Raw genomic sequence first — 26247 nt, forward strand, 5'->3', positions numbered from 1 at the left:
CGAGAATCCGACAGTTAGTTCTGCGAACACCTGGTCGACATCGCACGCACGGAATCGCCCTTTTTCTTTGTCGCCCAGCGACCCACGCTCCCAGCGAAACCAAAAACGGTTCACGAGCCCTCGCGCCTAGCGCATAGTACAAAGTGTTACGTCTCTTGTTCGGACCATTGCGTGTTAACCAGTCGTGTCTATTCGTGCTGTCTTCCGTGGAGTGTTCGTCCTCTTAGTTAACGACGCCCACGTGCCGAATAAAAAACGTTCATCCGTCCATCGTTGAAGTGCCTTCCTTCCCTGACCGACCAGTGGCACTCCACACGCCGTCTCAGGCATTCAGAATAAACAAGTTCTTATCACTGTTCTAAATATGAAAACATAGGTATCAGGTTTCTAAAATTGTTCAGAAGCTACCGACTCTTTATAACAACATATCGGTCGGCGCTTGGAAGAAATACAGGGTCATTAATATGCAGTATCCTCTAATGGAAAAATAATTTTTTAATATTTTTATCATTATGCAAACATCTGTATTGTGTGTCAGATTTTTCTACTAAAATGAAACCAATTACGACGCAGTTTGGTATGAGGATGATACGGCAAAAGATTGGTAGAGAAAGAGGTAATATAATAACATATTTTTTTAAAGCCCAACAAATCATGCGATAGTGAACGTTCAGTAGATATGCGGCCTTTTTCTCATCGATTGTTGAGGTCAAGCCCCCCGAGAAGTTCGTCTTTTTTTTAAAACAGATGCCGTTCCCAGAAACGCGATGCACCTGAAGGCAAAAATTGATGCGACTTGAAATGTCTTGCAAGCAGAGCTCGCTAAATCAGGCGTCGGCTCTTAACGAATCTTTACCAGTTCGTAGCACTTGTCAAGCCAAATATGTCAATAACACTTTTTGCAAGCAAATGGCTAAAACGTGACAGGATGTTAACAATTAAAATTGCACCGACTCTAACATTCTTAAGTATGTACATCTGTATGTATCTATTTCCTAAGTAAAGATGAGTTTGGTGCATCGGTTGAATGCTGACAGCCGTGAAATAGACGATACGTTGATATTTTGTCTCGCTCCGTCTTTTGGACGTCTGATACTGCATCCTTCACGTGCGCGGCAAGGATTAGTTTGCTAAGTGACGTGTTTCGTCGTTTTTAAAAAAAAATTGCAATTGGCCGGAATAGCAAAAATAATAGTAAAGGTCGTTTTTCAACTTTCTTTTCTGAGCCTGTAGTAAAAATTAAAAAAACCCGTTTGTAGATTTAAGTAAGTTGTATACATGTCTAAAATTTCATGAAAATCGGATAACGTTGCTCTGAGCTATAAACGCTTAAAGATCGCAGAATAAGATCGAAAATCGCGATATTTGCGAAATCAGCGAAAAAAAAATTGAAAAAACGACATTTACTATTTTTTTTTTGCTATTCCGACCAATTGCAATTTTTTCAAAACGGCAAAAAAACGCGAACCGAACCATGAATATATCTATCGGATGTGCGAGATTTCGGGCCGAATGAATAAAAGTTCGATCATAAAGTATATCATCGAAGGAATAGACGATAAACCGGTGAACAAGGCTATTCTGTACGGTGCCACAACAATCCAGCAACTGAAGCAGAAGTTTATACAATACGAAAGTATGAAAGACGAAATGCAGGAGAAAGCGACACCGCAAGACCATGTCCACAAAAAAAAACAGCCGGCACGTGCGTCGGAGACAAAAAAGGAAAGGTGTTCCAACTGCGGATCCCAGGCGCATCATACTGCAATCTGCCCATCGAAGTCGAAGGGTGCGAAATGTTTTAAGTGCAACGAGTTCGGACACATAGCGAGAAACTGTTCGGCGAAAGGTACGGCGAAGGACACAACGAAGGAGGTCTGTGACATCACGGAGGCCGCTAGGAAGAAATCTTACAAGGAAGTACAGATAATGGACAGTAAGATTATTGCCTTGATTGATACGGGTAGTGATTTGAACCTGATTCGTGCGGACCAGTATATCAGGATAGGCGCGCCTAAATTGGGTAAGACTGTATGTTTTAAGGGGGGAACCTGGTGTAACTAAATGAAAATCGAGGCATTTTTTGGGAATTTTTTTTAAAGAAAGTATTTGATAGATCTTTCTGAAACTTTCAGGATATTGTATTAACAGGTTAAGGTATATAACAAAAAAAAAATTATTAAAAAAGAGCGGCAAATAACAAAGTTATGCCCAGTTCGTTGGCGACGCAATTATTGCACTGCGGGCAACGTAGCGTCTTTTGGTTTCGTCTGAAACCAAAAATCGAACAATTTTCTTTTAGTTTATGAGTGTACGCACAGAATGAAGAAATTTGAAACTTAAAAGATGCAAAATGAACAAATGGCGGCCTCTTGAATAAAAACTTCACTGTTTCCAACGAAATTTTGCCTTAAATGTCTAAAAAAAAGTTATTTATTTAAACAATATCATTATACTAATAACTTAGTACTATGAAGAAAATGTTCACAAATATCCGTACACAAGGCCAAGTCGATTGGTTGAATATTTTTTTAGTTACATTGCCCGCAAAGTATAAAACTGTCGTTTCGAGAAAAACGCATTTAAAGTTTTGTGGTAGCCTGGCGCTCCGTAGCAAAACCGGCTATATCCGCTTTAATTTTCGAATTTCGTTTTGCGGCTATGGGAACATATTGTCGTGATGTTCAACTATTGATTTATGAAAAAAAAAATCGATTTCTTCGATCCGCTACACCAGGCTCCCCCCTTAATGGCGTTGGTTCAGAACAGAATAGTACTTTGGGTGAGTTTCAAACGATTATTGCTGTAGATGGATTCACGTACCCTATTTCGATTCACGTAGTTTCGGATACAATCATGAGACACAGCCTTCTGATCGGAACTGATTTCTTGAACGGTGTAGAATTACATGTTAAAGAGGGGAATATCTCGATATTAAAGCCTGAGGAACGGGAAGAAATAGATCCCAATTTGCCCGGAATATTCAAAATAGATGTCGTTCAGGAGATCGATGAGATCGACCTGTCTCATGTTGGGGATCCGGAATGTCGCCAATTAATTAAGAACGTAGTAGAAAACTATGAACCCCACAAAATGCGCGACGTGGGCATACAAATGAATTTGATCTTAACTGACGAACAGCCGGTATATCAGAGACCGAGGCGACAGTCACCGGGTGATAAGGTATTTGTGGATGAACAGATTGAAGAATGGCTCAACGAAGGTATCATCCGACCGTCGAGTTTGGACCACGGTAGTCCCGTAGTATTAGTGAAAGGGAAAAAACGTAAAAGATTGTGCATAGACTTCAGGTTACTGAATAAGAAAATTTAAAAAAAAACGCTACCCATTACCTCTGATAGAGGATCAGATCGACGCACTACAGGGTTCGAAAATCTTTAGTACGTTGGATCTGAGGAATGGATTTTTCCATGTTAACGTTAATGAAGCAAGTAGAAAGTTTACGGCAGTCGTGGTTCCGAACGGTCATTACGAGTTTTGCAAGATGCCGTTTGGTTTATGCAACTCGCCTTCAGTTTTCCAGAAGTATATTAACGCAGTATTTAGAGAATTGATAGCTTCTAAAACCGTTCTTGTTTATAAGGATGATCTGATCGTACCGGCGGACAACGTAAAGGACGCCATAGAAAATATCCGCGCGGTTTCGAATACGGCAAGTCAGTATGGGTTAGAATTCAATTGGAAGAAATGTAGATTTTTAGAAACCAGGATAGAATATCTCGGTTATATTATCGAAGACGGGAAAATTCAACCATCGGATAGTAAGATCCTTGCCGTAACAAACTTTCCGAAGCCTATAAATGCTAAAGCCGTACAAAGTTTCCTTGGCCTCACCGGCTACTTCAGGAAATGTATTCCATGCTATTCCATCATTGCGCGCCCATTGTTCAATCTATTAAAGAAAGATGCCGTTTTTAAATTTCATCGCGATGAACAGACTGCTTTTGAAAGGTTGAAATTTGCTTTAAGCGATAAGCCTGTTTTGCGATTGTATAAGATGAATGCCGAAACAGAGCTCCACACGGACGCGTCTGGTGTGGGGTATGGTGCGATATTGATGCAGCGGGACAGTGTGGACGGCGCGATGCATCCAATATACTACATGAGTTGCGTGACATCGTCTGCCAAACAAAAATAGTGTAGCTACGAATTGGAAGTACTAGCGATTATAAGAGCGCTGCGTAAGTTTAGGGTATATTTACTCGGTATCCCCTTTAAAATCATAACTGATTGTAAGGCGTTCACGATGACAATTAATAAAAAGGACCTGTGCGTGCGCGTTGCCAGATGGACTTTTGGCGAAATTAAAGAGGGCTCAGAGGGAGAACGCGTACGTGTTGGCAATTATAGAAAGGGTCAAAAAGAAGAAACTAGATAAGTTTGTATTAAAAAACCATTTGTTGTATACAGTGTTTGATGACGACGTACTTGTGGTGGTTCCGAAAGCGTTACAAGTTCAGATAATTCGACAAGCACACGAACGCGGTCACTTTGCCGTACTTAAAACTGAACAACTAGTGACGAGGGACTATTGGTTCGAGGGAATGAGGGCAAAAGTTGAGAAGGTCATCCGTAATTGCATCAACTGCATACTAGCTGAGCGTAAACAAGGGAAGCAAGAAGGGTTTTTGCATCCGATTGAAAAAGGAGAACTACCATTGGATACTTATCACATCGACCATTTGGGCCCTATACCTAGCACCAAGAAAAATTACCGGCATATTTTCGCAGTGATCGATGCCTTCACAAAATTCACATGGTTATACGCAACTAGGTCCACAGACACTGAAGGAGTGTTGACTCACCTAAAGAAACAGGCGATAATTTTCGGCAATTCCAGGCGTATTATTTCGGACCGGGGAACCGCATTTACCTCAAATGTTTTTGCAGAATACTGCAAAGATGAAGGTATACAGCATGTAACGACAACGACCGGAGTACCTAAAGCGAACGGACAGATCGAACGAGTTAATAGGACACTCATTCCCCTGTTGACAAAAATGGCAGCACCGCGACCAGAGGAGTGGTACAAGTATTTGAATCTGGCTCAAAAATATTTGAACGCCACGCCGAACCGGAGCATTGGTACCACACCATTCCACCTATTGTTTGGCGCCCATATGAAGATGAAGGAGGACCCTTCGATAAAGAAAATGATTGAAGATGAATGGGTCAATATGTTCCGTGAAAATCGAGAGGACATCAGAAAACGTGCTAGGGAGGAAATCTCTAAAAAGCAGGATGAAAACCGGAAACATTTCAACAAACACCGCGTTGAGGCAAAGCAATTCAGTGTCGGGAACTTCGTTGCCATAAAACGCACTCAGTCAACGCCTGGTTCGAAATTCATGTTCAAGTTTTTGGGTCCGTATCGAGTAAAGAACGTGTTGCGGAACAATCGATATATAGTGGAGAAGATAGGAGAACATGAAGGACCATTCGAGACTTCCACGGCCGCAGACTATATGAAGCCTTGGGGACACACTCTGGAAGAATTATCATCTGAAGACGACGCTGACATCTGAGGGCAGATGTCCTTTGTCAGAATGGCCGAATGTGGTGTTTGAAAGTTTCAGCGCAATTATTGCGTCGCCGAGGTGAAGCGATCAGTCGATGGAGAGAGAGAGTGTGATGGAGAGAATGCGTGAGAGAGAGAGAGTGCGTTGAGCGATGCGTTGCCACGGTTGCCGAAAAAACGGCGATCGCGATTCGCAAGGAGCGTGACGGGCGAACAGTCGCATGTACGGCGTGATAGACGACACAGTCCAGTCCATTGTTATTCATTTCTTATATTCTTTTAATAAATCTTTTATTTTATTCTCACAATATTAGCAAAAAACGGGTGCATTTCGGGTGTTATTATCCCTTCGATCATTGTTTAAACATATTTAAATGTTCATAATGCAGCAATAACTTATATCGTTGTATTCGGAAGGGTTTATAGAATAATTTGGCGGACCAAGCAACCGAATAACTACTGTTTGAACTCAAAAGATGTCCAAAATAGGAACCTTTAGATCCTCCGCTTCGCGACAATATACAGCGTGTCCCAGAATTGAGGGACATCCCGGAACATGCAATATCCTGATGCAAAAAGACATCGAAAAGACCTTAACCGTTTTCGGATCCGGGCCGCGCTGCGACTACGAACAAGCAAGGCGGCATGCATCGAAGGAAATTGCGTAGAATAGCAAATGAAAAAGACGTAACAAAAAAATTTAACCTTTTGCCATGGTTTGTTAGCCATTTAAAGTGAATAATGGATAAATGGATGAAAATAATGAGTAACGTAAAAAGGCGAATACAAAGGTTTTTTTTTAGAAGAATCGAAAATAATAATTATTTGAAGTGAGAGGATAAGAAACACGGAAATTTCCCTTTTTCAATAACGTACAAACGAAAATGTAATGCAACAGGGAACGAACGAGAAGTAATCGTAGTTGGTTATTGTGATAAAAATCCGTAGTTCAATAACGGCCAACACTGTTGTTGATAATGAATAAGTCCGTTTAAAAACTGCGAAGACAAAATTACCTACGGAAATTTGGAGAATTATCGCCGGAAATAAGCCTTAGCCTGCGTTCAATTTAAAATATAATAGTCGCCAATAATGTAACTAAAACTCACCCTTTCAGAAATTCACCTGCAGCTTGAAAACCTATATCACTAAGTCACTGAACCAATCCTGGTCATCAACAAACGCGCCGAGTGCACAGCTTATCTCAGGTACACGACACCATCCAAAGTTAAGGGTCGCAATGTCAAGTGCGTCTGGGTTAATATACCGAATATTCACTTCACTACACGCCTACTAACACTGATAACTTAATTTATTTTTCATGGAACGTGTTGTTCCTACGTTATAAAAATTTATGGAAATGAATTTTTACTTGGCGTTCGGAGCCGTGGGTATTCCCGCGCAAATTCTCACGCTGCAGCATTTGCGTCCCCGTTGTTCGGGAGGTACACCCAGAACATCGCGTAATACTCTTGAACAGAGAACATTTTTGCGACGTGATTGCTTGCTGACTGACAAGATTTTTTCCAAGCGACTTCTTCAATCCCGAAATAGTTTCTCACGTTCCATCATGAGTTGACCCCCACCAGGCCAAGAGGCTTCAGGTAAAAAGAAGCCAGCACATTTTCGAAACACACGTGCTTCGCAGAAGTGCAACGAACGAACCATCGTGCACTTTTACAAAAGTCCGCGTTCCGTCCTTTTACTGCCAATGTACCCATTGCATCGAGGTAGGCAGCAGATACCACGTGTTTCGGTTCGAAAGGGTCCGAAGAGAAGAGAAACAGAAAGTCTTCGAGTTGCTATAAAGAAAAAAATCCTGTTTCCTGTTTCCCTTTTCCGATACCCTGAGTTCACGTCTGCTACGAGGCGGAACCACCTAAGCCGTAAATTACCCAAAACTGCACGTAGACCCGCCTGCTTCGTCCTACCTTAAAAAAAAAAAGACGGATCCCTTATCTCTTGAGTATAAACACGCGCTCGAATTTCAAAACAAAAGCACGCATCGACGTATTCCGTGCGAGAGACGGTGGGCTTGGAGTCCGATTGGCCCTAATCTAACCAATCTGCCCTGCATCCCTCTCAAACGGCTACTGTCTTGAAGAGGCAGCTATGTCTCCTCCTCGAGGCTCACCTTCTCTCGCGCGGAATACGTCAACGAATCTGTTTTGAATTTGTAGGGAGGACGACGCAGGAGGGACTACGCGCAATCAGCGAGTTACCCCCTTTCTTCATGTGTCTCTCCGCGAGGCGTATTGATGTTGGATAATACTTTTTATATTCTAGTTCCGCAAAATTAATCAGGCTGATCGGCCAGAGCAATTCGCCAGGGTCGCGGTTTATGACCGTATTGTCTCACTAGTCGGCGGTAGAGAACGGTTTCCAACAGTTTTGGATAATTTATGACTTAATTGATTCCGCCTCGTAGCAGACGTGAACTCAGGGAATCGGAAAGGAGAAAGAGGAATGGTATCAGTGATGCCAGAACGGTGGGTTTTGTCCCACGGCCGCTACCACCACTCCACGACCAAGCGTACCCCCTCCTAGCGTCCGTACCGCACCACACAAGCATACCCGTCCCTCCATCCGTGTGCCGTACGCGCTGCCTGGCCACCGCTCTCCGGCGAGAATTCGTTTTCCCGACATCGAAGCGCTTGGCGCGCAAGCGAAAAATCAAGACTTCAAATCCCGGTGCGGATATTACTTTTTTTTTTTAATTATTCACTAATTTCTCTTTCTATATTCTCAGCAGACTAAAGGCTTAAAAACTATTAATTTACTAAGCATTTTCGAAGCTTGATTTGCTGCTAAAGCGCGATCCTCTTTTGGCTTGTATCGCACCACTCCAAGCGTAAGTACCCTACCTTCTGTCAGTGTGCCGTACGCGCTGCCTGGCCGACGCTCTCCACTGAAAATTCATTTCATCGAGGTTTGAACCTCAATGCAATTTATTTTCTAACTTCTCTTTCTATATTCTCAGTAGAATAAAAACTTGAAAACTGTTAATTTACAAAGAATTTTCGCAGCAGGCTAATGTACGATGTTGGTCTTCTGCCTTTTGTACACATAAACAGAAATAATTCCTTGAAATGCTACTTACAAAATAAGCGCCGTTCTAGGATGGACTCCTTAAAATTCACGTCACAATGAGCAGTTACAGAATCGGTGATTTCCGTTTCAGGTAAGCGAGCCGCCCGCTCCGCTATTACGGTAAGTAGCATTTCAAGGAATTATTTCTGTTTATGTATACAAAAGGCAGAAGACCAACATCGTACATTAGCCTGCTGCGAAAATTCTTTGTAAATTAACAGTTTTCAAGTTTTTATTCTACTGAGAATATAGAAAGAGAAGTTAGAAAATAAATTGCATTGAGGTTCAAACCTCGATGAAATGAATTTTCAGCGGAGAGCGCCGGCCAGGCAGCGCGTACGGCACACTGACAGAAGGTAGGGTACTTACGCTTGGAGTGGTGCGATACAAGCCAAAAGAGGATCGCACTTTAGCAGCAAATCAAGCTTCGAAAATGCTTAGTAAATTAATAGTTTTTAAGCCTTTAGTCTGCTGAGAATATAGAAAGAGAAATTAGTGAATAATTAAAAAAAAAAAAGTAATATCCGCACCGGGATTTGAAGTCTTGATTTTTCGCTTGCGCGCCAAGCGCTTCGATGTCGGGAAAACGAATTCTCGCCGGAGAGCGGTGGCCAGGCAGCGCGTACGGCACACGGATGGAGGGACGGGTATGCTTGTGTGGTGCGGTACGGACGCTAGGAGGGGGTACGCTTGGTCGTGGAGTGGTGGTAGCGGCCGTGGGACAAAACCCACCGTTCTGGCATCACTGAATGGTATGCCTTTTCCTCTATATAACAACTCGAAGACTTTCTGTTTCTCTCCGCTTCGGACCCTTTCGAACCGAAAAACGTGGTGTTTGCAGCCTACCTCGAAGCAATGGGTACAATGGCAGTAAAAGGACGGAGCGCGGGCTTTTGTGAAAGTGTACGATGATTCGTTCGTTGCACTACTGCAAAACACGTGTGTTTCGAAAATGTGATGGCTTCTTTTTACCTAAAGCCTCTTGTCCTGGTGGGGGTTAACTCATAATGGAACGAGAGAAGCTACCTTGGGGGTAGAGGAAGTTGCTTGGAAAAAATCCTGTCAGTCAGCTAGCAATCTCGTCCCAGAAATGTTCACCGCTCAAGAATATTACGCGATGTTCTGGGTGTACGTCCGGACAACGGAGACGCAAGTGCTACTGTGCGAGCGTTTGCACGGGTATACCCGCACATCCAAACCCCAAGCGAGGTTACGATTCGGCGTTTGGCGTCAAGATTATTCTCAACAGGGTCAATGATGCCGCAAGGTAATGATATGGGTAAACCCAGACTCGCGCGGAAATTCAACTAACACCAATTTTTATAACGTAGGAACAACACGTTCCATGAAAAATAAATTAAGTGTTCAGTGTTAGTGGCCGTGCAGTGAAATGAATATTCGGTACATTAACCCGGATGCACTTGACGTTGCAACCCTTACCTTCGGGTGGTATCGTATACCTGCGATCAGCTGAGCACTGGGCGCTACCCTACCATAAATCTGTTCGTCCACCGATGACCAGGATCGGTTCAGTGACCCAGTGACACAGGTTTTCAAGCTGCAGGTGAATTTCCGACAAAGTTGAGTTTTAGTTACTTTTAAATTTAACGCAGGCGATGGCTTATTTCCGGCGATAATTCTCAAAATTTCCGTACCTAAATATTTCTTAGGGGTTTTTAAACAGACTTATTCGTTATCAGCAACAGTGTTAGCTGTAATTGAAATTTGGATTTTTATCACAATAACGAAATATGATCACTTTTCGTTCATTTCCTGTTACATTACCTTTTCGTGGCTACGTTATTAACACAAGGAAATTTACGTATTCCTTATCCTCCCACTTCAAATAATTATTATTTTCGATTCTTCTAAAAAAAAACCTTTGTATTCGTCTTTTCACGTAGCACATGATTTTCATCCATGTATCCTTTATTCATTATTCAGTTTAAATGACAAACAAACCATGACAAAATGTTTGATTTTATTTGTTACGTCTTTTTCATTTGCCACTCTACGGAATTTGCTTCAATGCATGCCGAGTTGCTTGTTTGTAGTCGCTGGGCGGGAACTCGGCCGCCAGACTCAGGCTCTGATTGGTCAGTGTTTTTTGTTAATATCTCGTTAACGAAACCTCGGAGAACATAAGAGATCACAATGGAAAAAGTTGCTTGCAATTACCCCCTGAGTCACCCCCTTCAAGGAACCGCAGCATTTATGGAACACCCTGTAGAAAGAAGAGAATAGCAGTGTACTGGAATAACACAGTACTGGAATAACACAGAAAGAATGGAAGGGGTATTTTATGGAGTTACTCGGAGGAAGGGAGCGAATAGAACTGGCAGAGAAGAAGAGGCAAGGAAGTGTACGATGAATTTTACTTAACAGAGGAAGAAATTGTGGAACAAATTGAAGATTTAAAGAAGAAAGAAGCTACGGGGGATGATCAAATACCAAGCGAAGCATGGATATATATCAGAGGACATACAAGCAATAGGATAATACAAATGATAAGTAAGGTTTGAAGGGGAGAGAAATAGCCGAAAGACTGGAATAAGGAAACAATATACCCGTTGCACAAAAAAGGAAAGACGGAAAAGGTTACAAGTTATAGAGGCATTATCCTGCTAAACTCTGTACATAAAATATACACAGCGATTTTAAATACAAAACTGAAGGAAGATGTGGAAAACAAAGGAATGTTACCGGCAATACAAGCCGGTTTTAGGAGGGGGGGGGGAGTGCTATAGATAATATATATATTTTACAACATATAATGCAGAAGGAAAGAATTTAAAAAGGAGGCAAATTATATGCGTTTTTCATACACCCGAAATCAGCATTCGATAAGGTAAATAGGAAGAAACTGTGGGAGGTGATGGCAAAAAGAGAGGTGAGAAAAGGGCTAATAGAAAGAATGCTAGAACTATAGGAAGAGGCAAAGGTAGAGATATACACGGATGTAGTGAGAAGTTCTGGTTGACGGAAGGGGTGCGTCAGGGATGTCCCTTAAGCCCAATCCCATTTGCACTTTATATTGCAAACATGGAAAACAGTTCCTTACGTCAGTTCCGAGTCGTCAGTATCAGTATTAAAAAATATCGTTTACGTGCTTTGCAATGGAACAGCGTACACTTGTCCGTATCAGAGATGTCAGTGTGAAACCCGTATCCGTTCGATGAAACTAAAATTTGGTTACCAACGATATTTGAGCATTTGCACTGACAGTTTTCTGAAACTGTTTGAAAGGGACGACCTTTTTTATGCCCGGGACAGGTTCTCGTGTCGAAGCTCTCGAACCACGCGCTTCGGGGGTCCTACACCCTAGAATCTTAACAGCAAAGGCAGCAATAGGCCACTCAGTAATAAGAATGGGAATTTCTATTATTAATATTAGCTCTCCATACAAGTACCACCAATGGATTGCTGGAGTTTTTACAATGAAAATGATACCAAACGTAGGTAATATAATTCTGATCATTTTTAATTATTGTAATGAAAAGAGTTTTGTATTTGAATTTTTTGCGGTATAGATATAGGGTATGATCGAAAGCATGAATGCTGGATGATAGAGAAATAGAACTGGATGTGCGTTTCAACAGGATGTGCAAACGTACAGTTTCGACGTAATTGCGTAATACATATACTTATATACTTTTTGATAAGTGGAGGTGGTTGGAAAAATTCAAGATGAATTCCGTTTGTATAAATGCAATATTGCATTTTTATGTTTAATATTACGTTACGTACGTTAGCGTGATTTGGTTTACAAAGGCACTTTGTTACGGATAATGGGGTCAATATACAACTTTAGAGTTTCAAGACTTTTGTAAAAGTAATGGTATTAAGCAGAGCTACACAGCACCGCACCATCCAGTGATGAATGGTGCAGCTGAGAATTTTGTAGGAACGTTTAAGAACAAAGACGATAAAATTGTCAAAAGCGGTAAATCACTCGATGACGTGATAAATCTCTTCTTATTTGACTATCGGTCAACAGAACACTACACAACAGGCAGAAAACCTGCGCATATGGTCTACAAGCGGGAATTGCGAACGAGGTAGTGACTTGTTAATACCAAACGTGGACGAAAATGTGATAACCAAGCAGACGGCACAGGCACCTTGGTAAAAACGGTAGTCGAAATGTCAACTTCCAGTTTGCCGACGCGGTGATGGTCGATGATTTTAGGGTACGTAATAGCAAGCGGATTCAAGGCACGATAGTTAAGAAAGTGTCACCAATTACGTATGAAATAGAAATCGCACCTGACAGAATCTAGAAACAGCATATCGATCAGGTTATTCGGTTTGCTACGAGAAACCATAGCAAGACGAGTACTAACGAGATAATTGCGGACAGAACGCTTAAGGGTTTACATTGATCCGAGAGATTAAGGAAAACTGTAGGATAAGAGTTAATTGAAAAGAGAGGAAGTTGTAATGTACGTACGATAATATAGGGAATTACGTATGCACTTACTAGCGACGTGAAGGTATCCGAGCGAGAGTGGGGAGCAGTAGCTCAGGAATCGGAGTGTATCAATTAGTATTTACCCCCCAGGACATTACATAATGTCGCTGATTTTTTTACATAGGAAATTAGGTACGTCTTTTTGGTTTAGGGGCAAACGCTTATAACCAGTAGAAATGGAGCTGTCGCCATCAGCCATCTCAGAGCCTATAACTGCGACCATTTTATGTCTATGTTCTAGCTAGAGAAACAGGATCATCTAGTAGGACCAACACGGACCACTCAGGTGTCAGGTATCACAGATGACCACAAAACTCTTTCACGGCTACGTCCGAGATTTTTTTATTGACAGTATGCTACCACGCCTTCACATATATAGATAACACAAATAAACAATATTCACGTAGATATGCTTTCTCGTGACGTGTTATTTTGAACAATCGCTTAAACGAATTGCAACATAAATTATAATACAACGAAAACAACGCGTTGGTCGGTAAAACAGAATACTTTTCAATTTTCGCTCGCGAAGCTAGGTCGGTATAATTGATAGAACGCAAAATTAACTAACTTTAATATCGCTTTAGTCGTTCGCGTAGTTGAAAAGAAGTAATATCTGACGCTTAGTCGAAAGGAAATAGAATCTGACGCTTGGTCGAAAAGAAATAGATTTTGACGCTTAATCGCATAGAAATAATATCTGACGCTTAGTCGAAAAGAAATAGAATCTGAAGCTTGGTCGAAATAGAACACATTGATTGATAGAAAAACAAAGGTCACGACACTAAGTCGTTATAGTATAGCACAGAGAGAATGACACTTTGGTCGATTGAATGTCAAGTTGAAAGTAAAGAGAGTTCATTCCTCTGGGATTGAATAGCTTCCAGTTGCTTCTCAGTTGTAGATTCCACGTTGCTTAGGTGCCAAGTCGAGCTGCCTAAGATGGTAGCTAAGGTGCCTGGTCGGACTGTCTTAATTCGTAGAGTGTGAATTTGAGTGGAATATTATATGGAACCCAGAGTGCTTCTTTTAAAGCGGCCTCAGGCACAGGAAGGTGAGTTTTGTCGAGGTGCCGGTTCAAGCGCCTCGGAGAGAAGGTTTCGAATACTGAATGTCTCTAGGACGATCTCTCTGGAAGATCTCTGCTGTCTGCTGCTGGCGGGCCTATATTTATACCCATCCGTAGAACTTGGCCCGCACCAATCACTTGTCGCACTCTACGCGCACCAAATAACTTTCGTTAATTGGTTTGCGCCAATCAGGCGTTACACTCACGTTTCACTAGGTCTTCGGACGATCGTACGTTTTACGTATGCGTACTCGATCCGTTCGCGATCCACACTCGGTTCACTCGCTTTGTTGAATGACACTGCGCTTGCGTTCACATCGCTTAGTTCTTTCACTGAATTGCATTCATCCATACGTGTGCTCGCGTCTTATTGCTAATACAAATTTTTTAGGTATAGTATAACATAATATAATGGTAATGAGAATTAATATATAAAAGAAAGAAAAATTTTAATGGCGACTCGTCGCGGGACGTTACAACCCAAATAAATGCAAACACGTTCGAGAAATGCTCAATATTCATCGCGGTAGTAACGCTTCTGTAATGGTTTTGCAATTATTTGTAAAAGACAATGTCGGCCTTTTCGACCACAACGCGCCTAGTAACGTTCTCGCTGCCGTGTGCAACGCATATTGCGAGAGAATCATGGGTGACTATGATGAATATTAAGATTTCTCGTTAAAAGAAAGTTGTGAAGATAACATTATAATGCATTATTTAAACTATTTTAGTTATTTCATTAAGTTAGTTCGCATTATATTAACCTTCACTCCGTGGACAGGGGTGCAAACACACCCCACGCTAATAAAAACGTAAATAAAAAGTTACTGAATGGAAACTTTCCCAAGTATTCTTGTAGGAATGCTATCTGTGATATTTTTCACGCAGAATTTGATAAAAATTTCATTGAAATCGCTGAATTTGAATGCAGTAGTAGGCTTTAAAGATACCTTAGCGCTTAACCGTGTACAGGGGTGCATATGCACCCCGATATTCCCCATATAAAAATCAATTTTTGTAAGCAGCTGCGTTAGTATTTTTCTGCAGTGTGTATTGTATTTACATTTCAGTTGCCTAAAATATATGGTTTTTAGTAATTTTTTGTTCGGCGTAATGTCATTATCTCTAAAATGATTTCATGCAGTTTCAGTTCACACTTTGCTTACATTTCAAAGAAGTAAGATAGGTTTTTTATTGATTTAGTGGTAAGTTTTTGGTAAATTATAGTGTTTCTTTATTGTAAAGATGATGCTAATTAGTATAATAATATGTATTCGGAGTGTGTTCATTTATTTTCTTTCCACTGAATCCTGCACTAGCAAGAGAAGTAAGAGATCTCAACGCAGATGCTACCTGTATCCTCGGTCTAATGACATCAAGACCAGCTTGAACTGCTACATTTGTCGAAAATCGGCGTGTAAAAATCATAGCAACAATATTTGCGATAAATGCATGAACACCAAAATTCATGATGAAGAAATAATGCACACTGCTTCTGACGATGCATCTGAACCTTATTTTTATTATTTATGTGGTAACGGAATAACCGGCAGTTACCGGTCATGGTCGAAACAAGCAACAAATGTAAAGAGTTGTCGACACTGGTCTCTCCTTAAAGTCAAGGTGTGTGTATGCGTGTGCGTTTGTATGCGTGTGTGTGTATGTGTTTGCGTTTGCGACAACAATGGTGATGCCTCAAAACGGCAGTCGTCAGTCGGGATCTGAAGTCTGAAGCTGCGAGACGTTCAGCGAGAGGCCGAAAGACGACAGCCGCATGCAATCGAGATCTTTGTTTTTTTTTTCAATTCAAGTTACTTATTTGCTGTGGTTCCGTTTACTAGTATCTCGCATAATAAATCTAAATATTCTTAGTTCAACACAAACCCCGCATAAAGCATTATTACTATACATTTCCCACATTTATATACAACTTTTAATTTTTTGTATTTTTAATTAAATATTAATAAAAATTAAAAATTAATAAAATGACACAAATACTTATGCAGCCAAACTTTTTTTCTGTACATTTGGGACTGAAAATGCGTGGGGTGTAATTACACCCCTGTACATGGCAAACGTTAAACTATTAGTGCGCAGAGTGAAGATTAAATATCGGCCGAAATGACCGAAGCGCCTACTAACTAAGTTATTTGGCGGGCCTACTCCTGGGTTAAGTATCAATAAGTTATGGACATAATATCAATAATCGACAGTTCCAACTCTGGTTCCATCATACATGTGGTAACACACATGCCCGTGTGTGTCATTGGGTTGCATATTAAACACACAGCTGATTGCCAGAGCGCAGTTTCATTCGAAACTTTGAGCCTCTTGAGGCAGGATTTAGAGTTGTTTAATCAAGCCAAAATGTTGCACACTTATTTAACACACCAGAAGGAAAAAATCAGGGGGCATCTCGGACCGATTTCTAAAATTTAAAAAAAGAAAGGCATTTTAAGGGACACCCTAACCTTTGCGTCTTGGTGTGCGTCACCGGGTGGAATTTCTCTGACCCGCTGCAGGGAATTGTATTTAAAACACTAACTTATGTATTACTTTATTAGAAATTGTTAATTTAAATAAATTATTGTTAAGACATAAATAATAAGAAAATTATAGAAAAAAACAGGAGTCAGAATTTTATTGATATTCTCACTTTCCTCTTGAATAAACTATTGCAGTATCAGCGACTAACAACTACAAGATACTTTTATATATCTGAAAAATGAATGTTGTTCTCTTCAAAACAAAATGTTAATCCTTATAACTTATGTGCCATGTAGTTTGCTTATTTATGAATAAATATATTATTTATAAAAATATAAACTAGTATTCATGGAACTTATTTATAAATATATCTATTTATGAAAATGATAGTATTTTTATATTATACATAAAATATATATATTGTTGCGAGCACCGGGTATAGGCCCGTGCATAGCCTGCTGGTGCTCGCAGCTGAAGATAGACGAAGGTCGGCCCCCTTCAAGAGGACGATCGGGAGGCCGACAAAAAGACGGTCTTGTACCGAACGGGACGTTCGGACGTACGGGTTGGGCTTGTAACATTGTAATCTGTTGCTGTTGTCCTGTACACCGGAAATATAGTTGTGTCGTGTGTGCGCCCGTCTAATTATTCTACTCCTTTGCGTCGGGGTGAAAACGCAACACGCCCCGGCGCAACAATAATATATATATATATATTATGTATAATATAAAAATACTATCATTTTCATAAATAGATATTGTTGCGAGCACCCTACGGACAAGAGTCCAAGGCCTACTGGTGCTCCCGATAACGATAAGAAGACGGCGAAGAAGGCGATCGGACCGATCGCCTGTCAAGCTGTCACTCGAATACCGGACGCCATTAAGTGCAGAAGGGCTGAGACCTTAATTATCTTTATAGATTTACTGCTCTTTGTATTCAATGCAGCTCGTTCGTTTTTTGTGTTCGCCTGTTCTATTTGTGTCCTTTATTTTCCTTCGAATGTATTACGATGCCCGCCGAGAGAACTCTCCGTTGCAACAATATGTTTAAGTAGTATAACACCAAGGGCGGACAGATGAACAAAGAAGAGGAAAACAAAAAGAAACAAGAAAGGACAGAATATAAGTGTTTGGGAATCGTCTAGTTCAGCTCACCGCCACACTCTCGCTCACAGCAGCACCTCCCAGACGGCGGAACTCACGGCTGATCCACAATCAATCAACCAGTCAAAACTCACCACGTCAATCGATCATCCAATCAAAACTTCCCACGTCGATCGTTTCTCGAAAGCGTTCGAGACGATGCCGTGCCGGAAATGATCAGCCATATTGAATTCATTCTTTTTCACATAGCTTGTAGAGTACAGACGTGCCGCGTGCGAAACTGCTTTCTCTCAAGTAAAGTCCGTTTCGTATATATTGGCCGGTGAGCTTCGTGAGGGGTATTCTCCCACTACACCGCTTGCCTGTCTCGGTGCTCCTTTTCTCTACGTTCTCGCTCTCTCTCTCTCTCTCTCTCTCTCGGGCTACGCCTACTCGTTGCGCGTTGGGAATTGTTGTCCGTGTGGTACGTACACACGCAGCGAAGCATCCCCACCACTTTGAGTACATAGACGGGACACGATTCCGAGCGGTCGTTTCTCGCTTCTTTCTTGCCAAAGACGAGTGTGAGATGGCACGAGAGCGAGTCAGAGTTCCTCGCGAATAAATGCTGTACAGACATTGTAATGCTGAAGATAACTTATAATGAAAAATGTAACAGTATTTACATGTAATTGCATATACATTTTATTGGATGAGAAATTATTCGACGAATAACGATAATTTTTTATTCGTAGGTTTAATTCGAATAAATGCGTCGAATAAATTTTTAACCTTCGTCAGCGTCGAAACTTGGTGAGTCACCAAGACACCAAGTTGCAGTCGCCGGTCCTTTGTGTTCGGCGCTCGCCACTCGGCCGGGCTCGACCTTCGGCGGCTCGAATAAACACGCTCGAGGAAAGTTATGCGTGGCTTTATTCGAAGGCTTCGAACAGATAAATGCTTTTATTCGAGTAAAACCTTCGAATAAAAAATTATCGTCATTTGTCGAAAAATTTTCATCGAATAAAAAAGTTATCTTTATTCGTCGAATAAATTCTCATCCAATAAAAAATTATCTTCATTCGTCGAATAAATTCTCATCCAATACAAAAATTATCTTTATCCGTCGAATAAATTCTCATCAAATAAATTTATTTATTCGTTGCTCTTCGAATAAAGATAACTTCGATTATTCGAGCCTTGACTAACGAATAAAAATTATTTATCTTTTATTTGATATTTGAGAATTTTATTTAGATAAACTTTTGCCCAACTCTGGAGCGTACGATGCACGTGAACGACAAAGCGAGACAAAATATCATGCTTTCTCTCTTTCGTAGTCGACGGCAACTACGTGGGACTATTTTGTCCGCTCTCGCTCGTTCTCGGATTCTCTCACTCTCGACCAAAGAATTCCAAGAAATTGTGGGGATAGTCGCCGGGCTCATAACCAGGGATCGGCGGATTCCAGCTACCACAAGATCGGTGGTTATGGGTGCGTGATTTACGCAGACGCAGTTCACGCAACATTACCACCGCTCCTGTAGGTGTTTCCCCCTCCATCAGCGGTTGCTGGAGTCCGCCGGTCCCTGCACACAACTACTACGCTAAGAATAAACAACAGCCACACGGATTCGTTGAGGTGGAGTCGAGCAGCGTTCCCGTTACCCCACCATACCCTTCGGGGGCCCAGCAAATTCAACTATGAATCCACGATCGTCAGGTGGTGGTGGCTGATTTCTCCTCGCGCGCTGCTTGCGAAACCGAACTCACCGGCCAATATACAGGGTGTCCGCGGGAAGACTGGACAGCTGGATATCTCCTAAAGTACTGGAGATAAAATATTTTAAAAAAATATGTAATTGAATGGTTCGAGGGGGCTAATTTATTAGCAGAGACGAATTTTTTTCGATTATTATTTTAAAAGACACAATGGTCAAGTTCGGTTTTTCAAATGGAACTATTTCTTTTGATGATCTGAGTTGATAGTGCATTCCAAGACAAATTCAATAAGCTTTAATGTATAAACTTTATTTCCACTGGTATTTAAGGTATTGCACTTGCAAAATTACTGATTTTCACTGGAAGAAAACCCTCTGGAATAGGAAGGACCGGGGACGGTCTTACTGGCGCCACGGGTGGCATTGCCTGTTGAAACTGATACCTACCTGCCAAAGGTCTGGGTTAGGGATGGCAAGCCCAAAGGCTGGACAATTCTTTTCCTTCAGAAATGCTACTTAGGCAGGTACATCTGCGGTGTCGCATATATTTCATATATATATGAAATGGACTTTAGTTAATCTCTTTTCTCAGTGGATTCTCATTGCTCAGCGCATTCTATTATGCAGTGTAAAGTTGAGTGTTCTTCTCACTAGCTCATCAGTATTTTCTCAAGCTCTCCAGAGAGTGCAAATCACTGTGAGTGCTCGCCTACGTGGCGGCATGTCCACTCACAGATCCCCGTGTCGTGTACATAAATTCAATTGTTCGGTTACTCACACTGATATGCTCAACACTCACGCTCACCAGACATCAATTTTAATAAACTGAATCAATCATTTTACACAAGTACTGTGCTGTAGTGCCTTTCTTTGATCGATCTAACCTCACCGGTATACAAACGCTCATCCTTATCGAAATTTGATACAATAACAAAGGTGAGAAGGATTACAAGAAAAGAAGAAGACCGACACTAGCAAAGCAACTAGTAGGGTTTAAAGGAAACAGTACAAGTTCAATAAGTGATTTATTCAAGAGAAATAAAAAAGACGAAGAAACAGCAAAGATAGGGGAAGAATTTCGACAGAACTTCGAAAAAAACATGGAGAATAGGGAGATCACCACCACAAAGGAAGGAAGAAGATAAAAGCCAGGCAAAGAAAAAAATGGAGCGAGAAAAACAATTTCAGAGTATCGTGACAATGTTGAAAGAGATGAGGGAAGAATTGAAAGAAATACCCAAAATAAGGCTAGAACTAAATGAATGGAAAGAAGACGCAAAGAAAAAGGATGAAAAAATAAAGCATTTAGAAGAAAAAATAGAAAGAGTAGAAAGAAGAGAAAAAGGAGAGAAGAAATATAACATGGTGATAAAAGGAGGAGAACTACCAAAAACAGAAACACTGAACGACGCAATAGAAGAACTATTAAGAAAGAAAGTATAAAAGGATCATGTTGAAGAGGAAAATGACAAGAGGGGGTGAATTCCAGTTACGCGCAAATCGTCCGCGCCCACGACGGCAAGAAATTTACCGTTCCGCTTCCTTATGAGCTGTTATGAACGTCGCGGGCGAAAAGTGTAGTGGAACGGGATCAGCAAAATCCGTACTTTTCATTCCACATAGCGTCCGATTTATAATCGTCTACGTTCAATTTCGATAATGCGTGACCAGTAATGTATTGTTTACTTTCATTTGTGTTCATAAATATTACAAGTTTGAAACATAAGGAGATAAGTAAGCCGAAAACATATTCCGGGCCAATCAGATCACTTCAGATCGTGGCCATCTTTTGCGCGATGCGGTCGCGTCAATGATGTCATCGTTATGTGGAAGGAAAACCACGGGGCGTTGCGAGAGAAATTGGATGTAAGTGGAATTCGCCCAGGGTAGAAGTATGGTAGTAGCAGAGCTAGGAAGCTGGGAAATGAAAGACAAGTGATGGCAAGGAAAAACAGACTGAATGGCAGCAAACTGTACAGGGTCATCCGTTAAAACTGCAACCTACGTGTGCGCGAACAGACGAAAATGGCAATACCGCCTTACGGACGCATTCTATTACAACCATTCACCAGCCCGGTGTTCGGAGGACTGCCAGCAACTACTGGACAGCAGTGATGCCCGAGCTTCGAGAATTTTAGGATGGTCTCTTTTAAATTAACGTCGCAAACAGCTGTGCGGAATTTCCCGGCCCAGGTAAGCGAGCCGCGCGCTCCGCTTTTATGATCGGTTTACCACTCGCACCCCAGATCACTGTAATGAGGTTTGAAAACAATGTCGACTGGTTTCGTACCCGTCTTAATTTAAAACATTTTAGCTACGACAGGGTTGACCGCGGCGCTATACCCGTGTACGGAGAGATTTTTCGCTACCTGCGTGTAAAAGCCGAAATAATGGCGCATCGTTCCAAAACATGACAGTAATAGAAGCCGGTATAGGCGTGGCGTTGAGTAGATAAAAGGTTAAAACATTCGGACACAAAAATTGTAAAAAAAATTCAAACACCTCTACAATCAAAGACACGTCCGATTAGTTACCCTTTACGTCCAATCTATGCATGCACTGCATTAAGGATAAAATTATAAAAAATAAAACCAGAACAATAGATTCTTTTTGTGATTTATTTGATTTCATGTACTTAGTGTAATTTTTTATCTTTTCTGAAGTTTTTTATAGGGATATCTTTTACTACCACGCTGAAGGCAGGTAACTGATATGTGTGCCGATACATTTACGTGACACGTGGATCCCGTTGGCGCTGACGCGTGTTAAGTGTCGATGCCGATGATATATGATACACTTATTCGAATAAATTCTTATTCATATAAGGTTTTATTCGAATAAATTTTTATTCGTATAAGTCTGTGACGGTCGTTCCTCCGGGGATAAGGATTTAAAGTGGTAGACTCAGTCGGTACGCCAGGGTTTGACGAGATCCTTATATATTGATGAAACTGCGATTATTGACTTGCCCTACAGTTATTATGTACAATATTTACACGCTTGCTTTAACTGCTTCTCGACGCGTTCTCGTGCCGTTGGTTTCGGTTGGGTGCTACGCTGCGCGTCTCGCTATCGGACCGGGCTGGAGATCTGATAACGGCCGGGCGTATCTTTATCGAAACGGTCGGGGAAGAGACCGGGTAGCGTCCAGGCGTCTCTTACCAGAGCGGTAGGGAGAAAGAGACCGGGCAGCTTCCAGGTGTCTCTTGACGGGATCGGTAGTGGGAAAGAGACCGGGCAACTTCCAGGCGTCTCTTGTCGGACTCGGTAGAGGAAAAGAGAAGGCGAGCGATCGTGTGATCGGCTGGTTTTTGGAGGTTTTACCACGACTCGCACCGGGCAGCATCCAGGCAGGTCTGGTGGTAGGGGATCCGTATCCCCACTGGAACTGTCTTGGCTTCGTGACGCCGGGGCTTATGTTCCGATTCTCGGAAATTTTTAGCAGCGAGAAATCGACGCGATCTAGCGGCGCAGTGGGGAGTGAGCGTCATCGCTTGACGCGTCGAGAGATCAGCGGGCTTCGGCTCGGTTCGGTACGGTTCGGTCGCATTCGCCCGCGCGCTCTCGGCCTCTTGCTCACTCCCGGTCGGACCGCTGCGCGCTCCATTTCTCGCCTTGGGACGCTACGTCACAAGTCTTTATTCATATAAGTTTTTATTCGAATTAGAAATTATTCGTTATTCTCGAATTATTCCGTTTTATTAACTTTATAATAACTTTTATTCAACAAATTTATTCGAAAGTTTATTCGAGGAACATTTCATTCGAATAATTCCCAACTCTGCTCTGAGATGCGTGACCCCGTGCGACGCAGTGGCTTTGATTATCACTACTCAACTCCACAAATAACTTCTTTTGCACGCACCGGTCCTGGGCCTGGTTGCCTGGTTTCGGACGGAATATGCCAAATCTTTATACGCTTATAATTACAAAACGAAACTTCAACCGCAATTTCATTACTCTTGATTTTGTTTTAATTTGACATCTAGAACCACCCCTTAAATTTTCTCTCACATGTACCCGAACACCCTGTATGCATATGTAGGTAAGAATATAATAATATACAGGGTGGTTCACTACATGTGGCAATCCTTTTACGGGGTGATTCTATACGTCAAAATCAGATGAAAATATAGAGTAAAATTCTTTAATATCGCGTCCCGTCTTTGAGAAAATTGTCTTTTATTTCTAGCCGATTCCGCGAGCAGCGAAGTACAGATTCAGGCACCTGAGGGGCATACGGAAGTGGGGGAACCCGTTGCGCTGTCTGTAAGCCGTTCCGCTTACCTCTGCATGCTCATTAAGGGGTTAGGCCACCTTGGACGAAGCGCAGTGGTAGTCATTTTGTGCAATTTTTTTAGGGAGATAATGAATTAAATGGATCAATATGAACCTGTTATTGTCCCACTCTCGACGGAAAAACCTTATTTTTGTTTCGTACAAAATGACGGCAGTATAGGCTTGATACGCGAAATCTTACGAAAGACAGTTTCCCACGGTGATTAACCTCGCGACAGTACCGTTTTACCTAAAATAAAAAACCAAAAAGTTTTATTTTCTACATGCCTAAAACTAAAGAAGTACATATGGATATCCATGAACATTTATTTTTGTCCATAGGGTGAACGCCGGATAAAAAAAGCATTTTTGTTTTTATAAAAGTGTCAATTGTAAAGAATATGTTCAATATATCGGAAAATCGGCATGTACTTCTTCAGTGTTAGGCACGTAGAAAATAAAACATTTCGGTTCTTTGTTCTAGGTCAAACGGCATAGTTATGAGGTTAAATACCGTGAAAACGTCACTCGGCAAGATGTTGCATATCACGCCGCCATTTTGTACAAAAAAAAAATAAGAATTTTTCCGTCGAGAGTTGTACAATAACAGATTCATATTGAATTTTCCATTTATTTTATTACTTCTCTAAAAAAAATTGCAGGAAATGACTATAACTTTGCTTCGTCCAAGGTGGTATTATATAGGCCTTTTCGGCCCATCCCGTGCTTGCTGTTCGCGCGTTGCTATCCTCGGCATCGTCGATTCAGCGGAATCGCCTCCGGCGTGGCAGGTTGTGCCGAACCGCGAAGCGATCGTAAGGACAACGTGACCGTCGTCGGCTGGAAGGACGACTTTCAAATAAGGAGCGATCGACAGGTGCCGACGGGGCAGTTTCCCTCAATCGAAGACGATTGAGCGAGGCGCAGCTCGCAACCGCGAGTCTTCGGATGCAGTTAAATTGGAAGCTCGTTTTAGGAAGTACCTACGGCGAGTCGTGCCGTTTAGAACTCGACTCCGCGTCTATCTCGCGAATCGCGCTGGGCCGATCAGGTTAGGCGAAGTGTATCTCCGTTCCGATACACCGAGAAACGGCACGCGCCGGGAGTACATTTACGCGTCGATATGGACCACCGCGACCGCGAAGACGAGCGACTACGGAGACAGTGAGCGAACACGACCTAGGATAGGTTCAGCAACTTCCTAGCGTTATCAGAGACGGAGCGCCGTCTCTAGGGTATCTTACTATTATTTCGATGCTTTCTCTAAGAATATACTTTGCATTATTGTTATCCCTCTAATTTCCATTATACAACTTTTTTCAACACCTCTTTCTCTTCCCTCTTCCTGGTAAGTATAGTCAAGCCGTGCTTTAGCACCTTAATAGAGCAAGAACCCGGCAGATCATTCCAACCGCTCGGGGTGATCTGTAGGAGGTCCCTTAAGGACGAAACAGTGGCCTAACTCCTTAAGAAATCCATTGGCGCCACTGCCATATCGATTCGATGAAGAATAACAAATTTTGTAAAATGCTATAGTGAATACCTTTCACGTTCGTCTGCGTGAAGTCGTTTCATCTTCGCTGTGTAGCTTAGACGATTCACAGCTTATGTGAAAAATTGAATACTTTATTGTTCATCGAATCGATATGGCAGTTGCACCAATGGATTCCTTATATTTTTCCGATGAAAATCGTACGAAATGTCATATGAATCGGACTACTTTTAACGAAGTTGATTTTACAATATGCAAATCATTTTTTAATGTAATTTCCTTAATTATGGTCCGAATTATGTCGTTTTCGGGTCATTTTCATCGGGAACACGTAAGGAATCTATTGGCGCCACTTTTGCAAAGATCTGGTGAGAAATGCAGAACTCAAAATTCGTCACTACTTAGTACGTAACATTGTATGGCCGCGCTGGTCTCGAGCGTCGATGGCCCCGAAACTCAGCGAGGCGCGTGATTGCTGGCGGCACGGCCTTTGACGGCTCTAAAGGTGCGTCTCCACCAGCGCTCGCGAACTGTTCACGAACAGTACGGGAATTGAAGTTCATAGGAATTGTCTGTTCATGAACAGATCGCGAACGCTGGTGGAGACGCACCTTAACTTTTGCCTCCGAGCGGCCACTGAGAATGAGTAGGCCGTTTGTCAGCCGCGCGTGCGAGAGAGTCCGACCGTCGGAGTTCTTTTAATTCGATTCGAAAAACATACGATCGCAAAAGCATGAGTATCACGCTAACCTGTTACTTTGAATGATGATACTTGTCCGTGTGCGATCGCATGTTTTTCGAAACGAATTAAAAGAACGCCAACGGTTAGACTTTCTCGCACAAAAACTATACTTCGGAATGCGCGTACATACTCGGTTAAAATCCGAAGTAAATGTTCTCCAAAGCAAAGCACGATATTAAAACAACATATTCTATGTGTTCGTAATATTGTGGCCTGTAGAATCAACCTCTAGAAGGATTACCACCAGTAGCGAAACACCCTGTACTATTTAGT

At 41.8% G+C, this 26247-nt stretch overlaps 1 protein-coding gene across 1 annotated transcript in view; it reads right to left on the minus strand.

The window, feature by feature from the left end:
• The window catches only part of Dpp10 (Dipeptidyl peptidase 10), a 655550-nt gene that overhangs the window by 451538 nt on the left and 177765 nt on the right, over positions 1 to 26247 (minus strand). The gene's annotated exons all lie outside the window — the stretch shown is intronic.

Source organism: Andrena cerasifolii, chromosome 11, assembly GCF_050908995.1.
Source record: "Andrena cerasifolii isolate SP2316 chromosome 11, iyAndCera1_principal, whole genome shotgun sequence".
In the NCBI taxonomy this organism is placed as follows: Eukaryota; Metazoa; Arthropoda; class Insecta; order Hymenoptera; family Andrenidae; genus Andrena; species Andrena cerasifolii.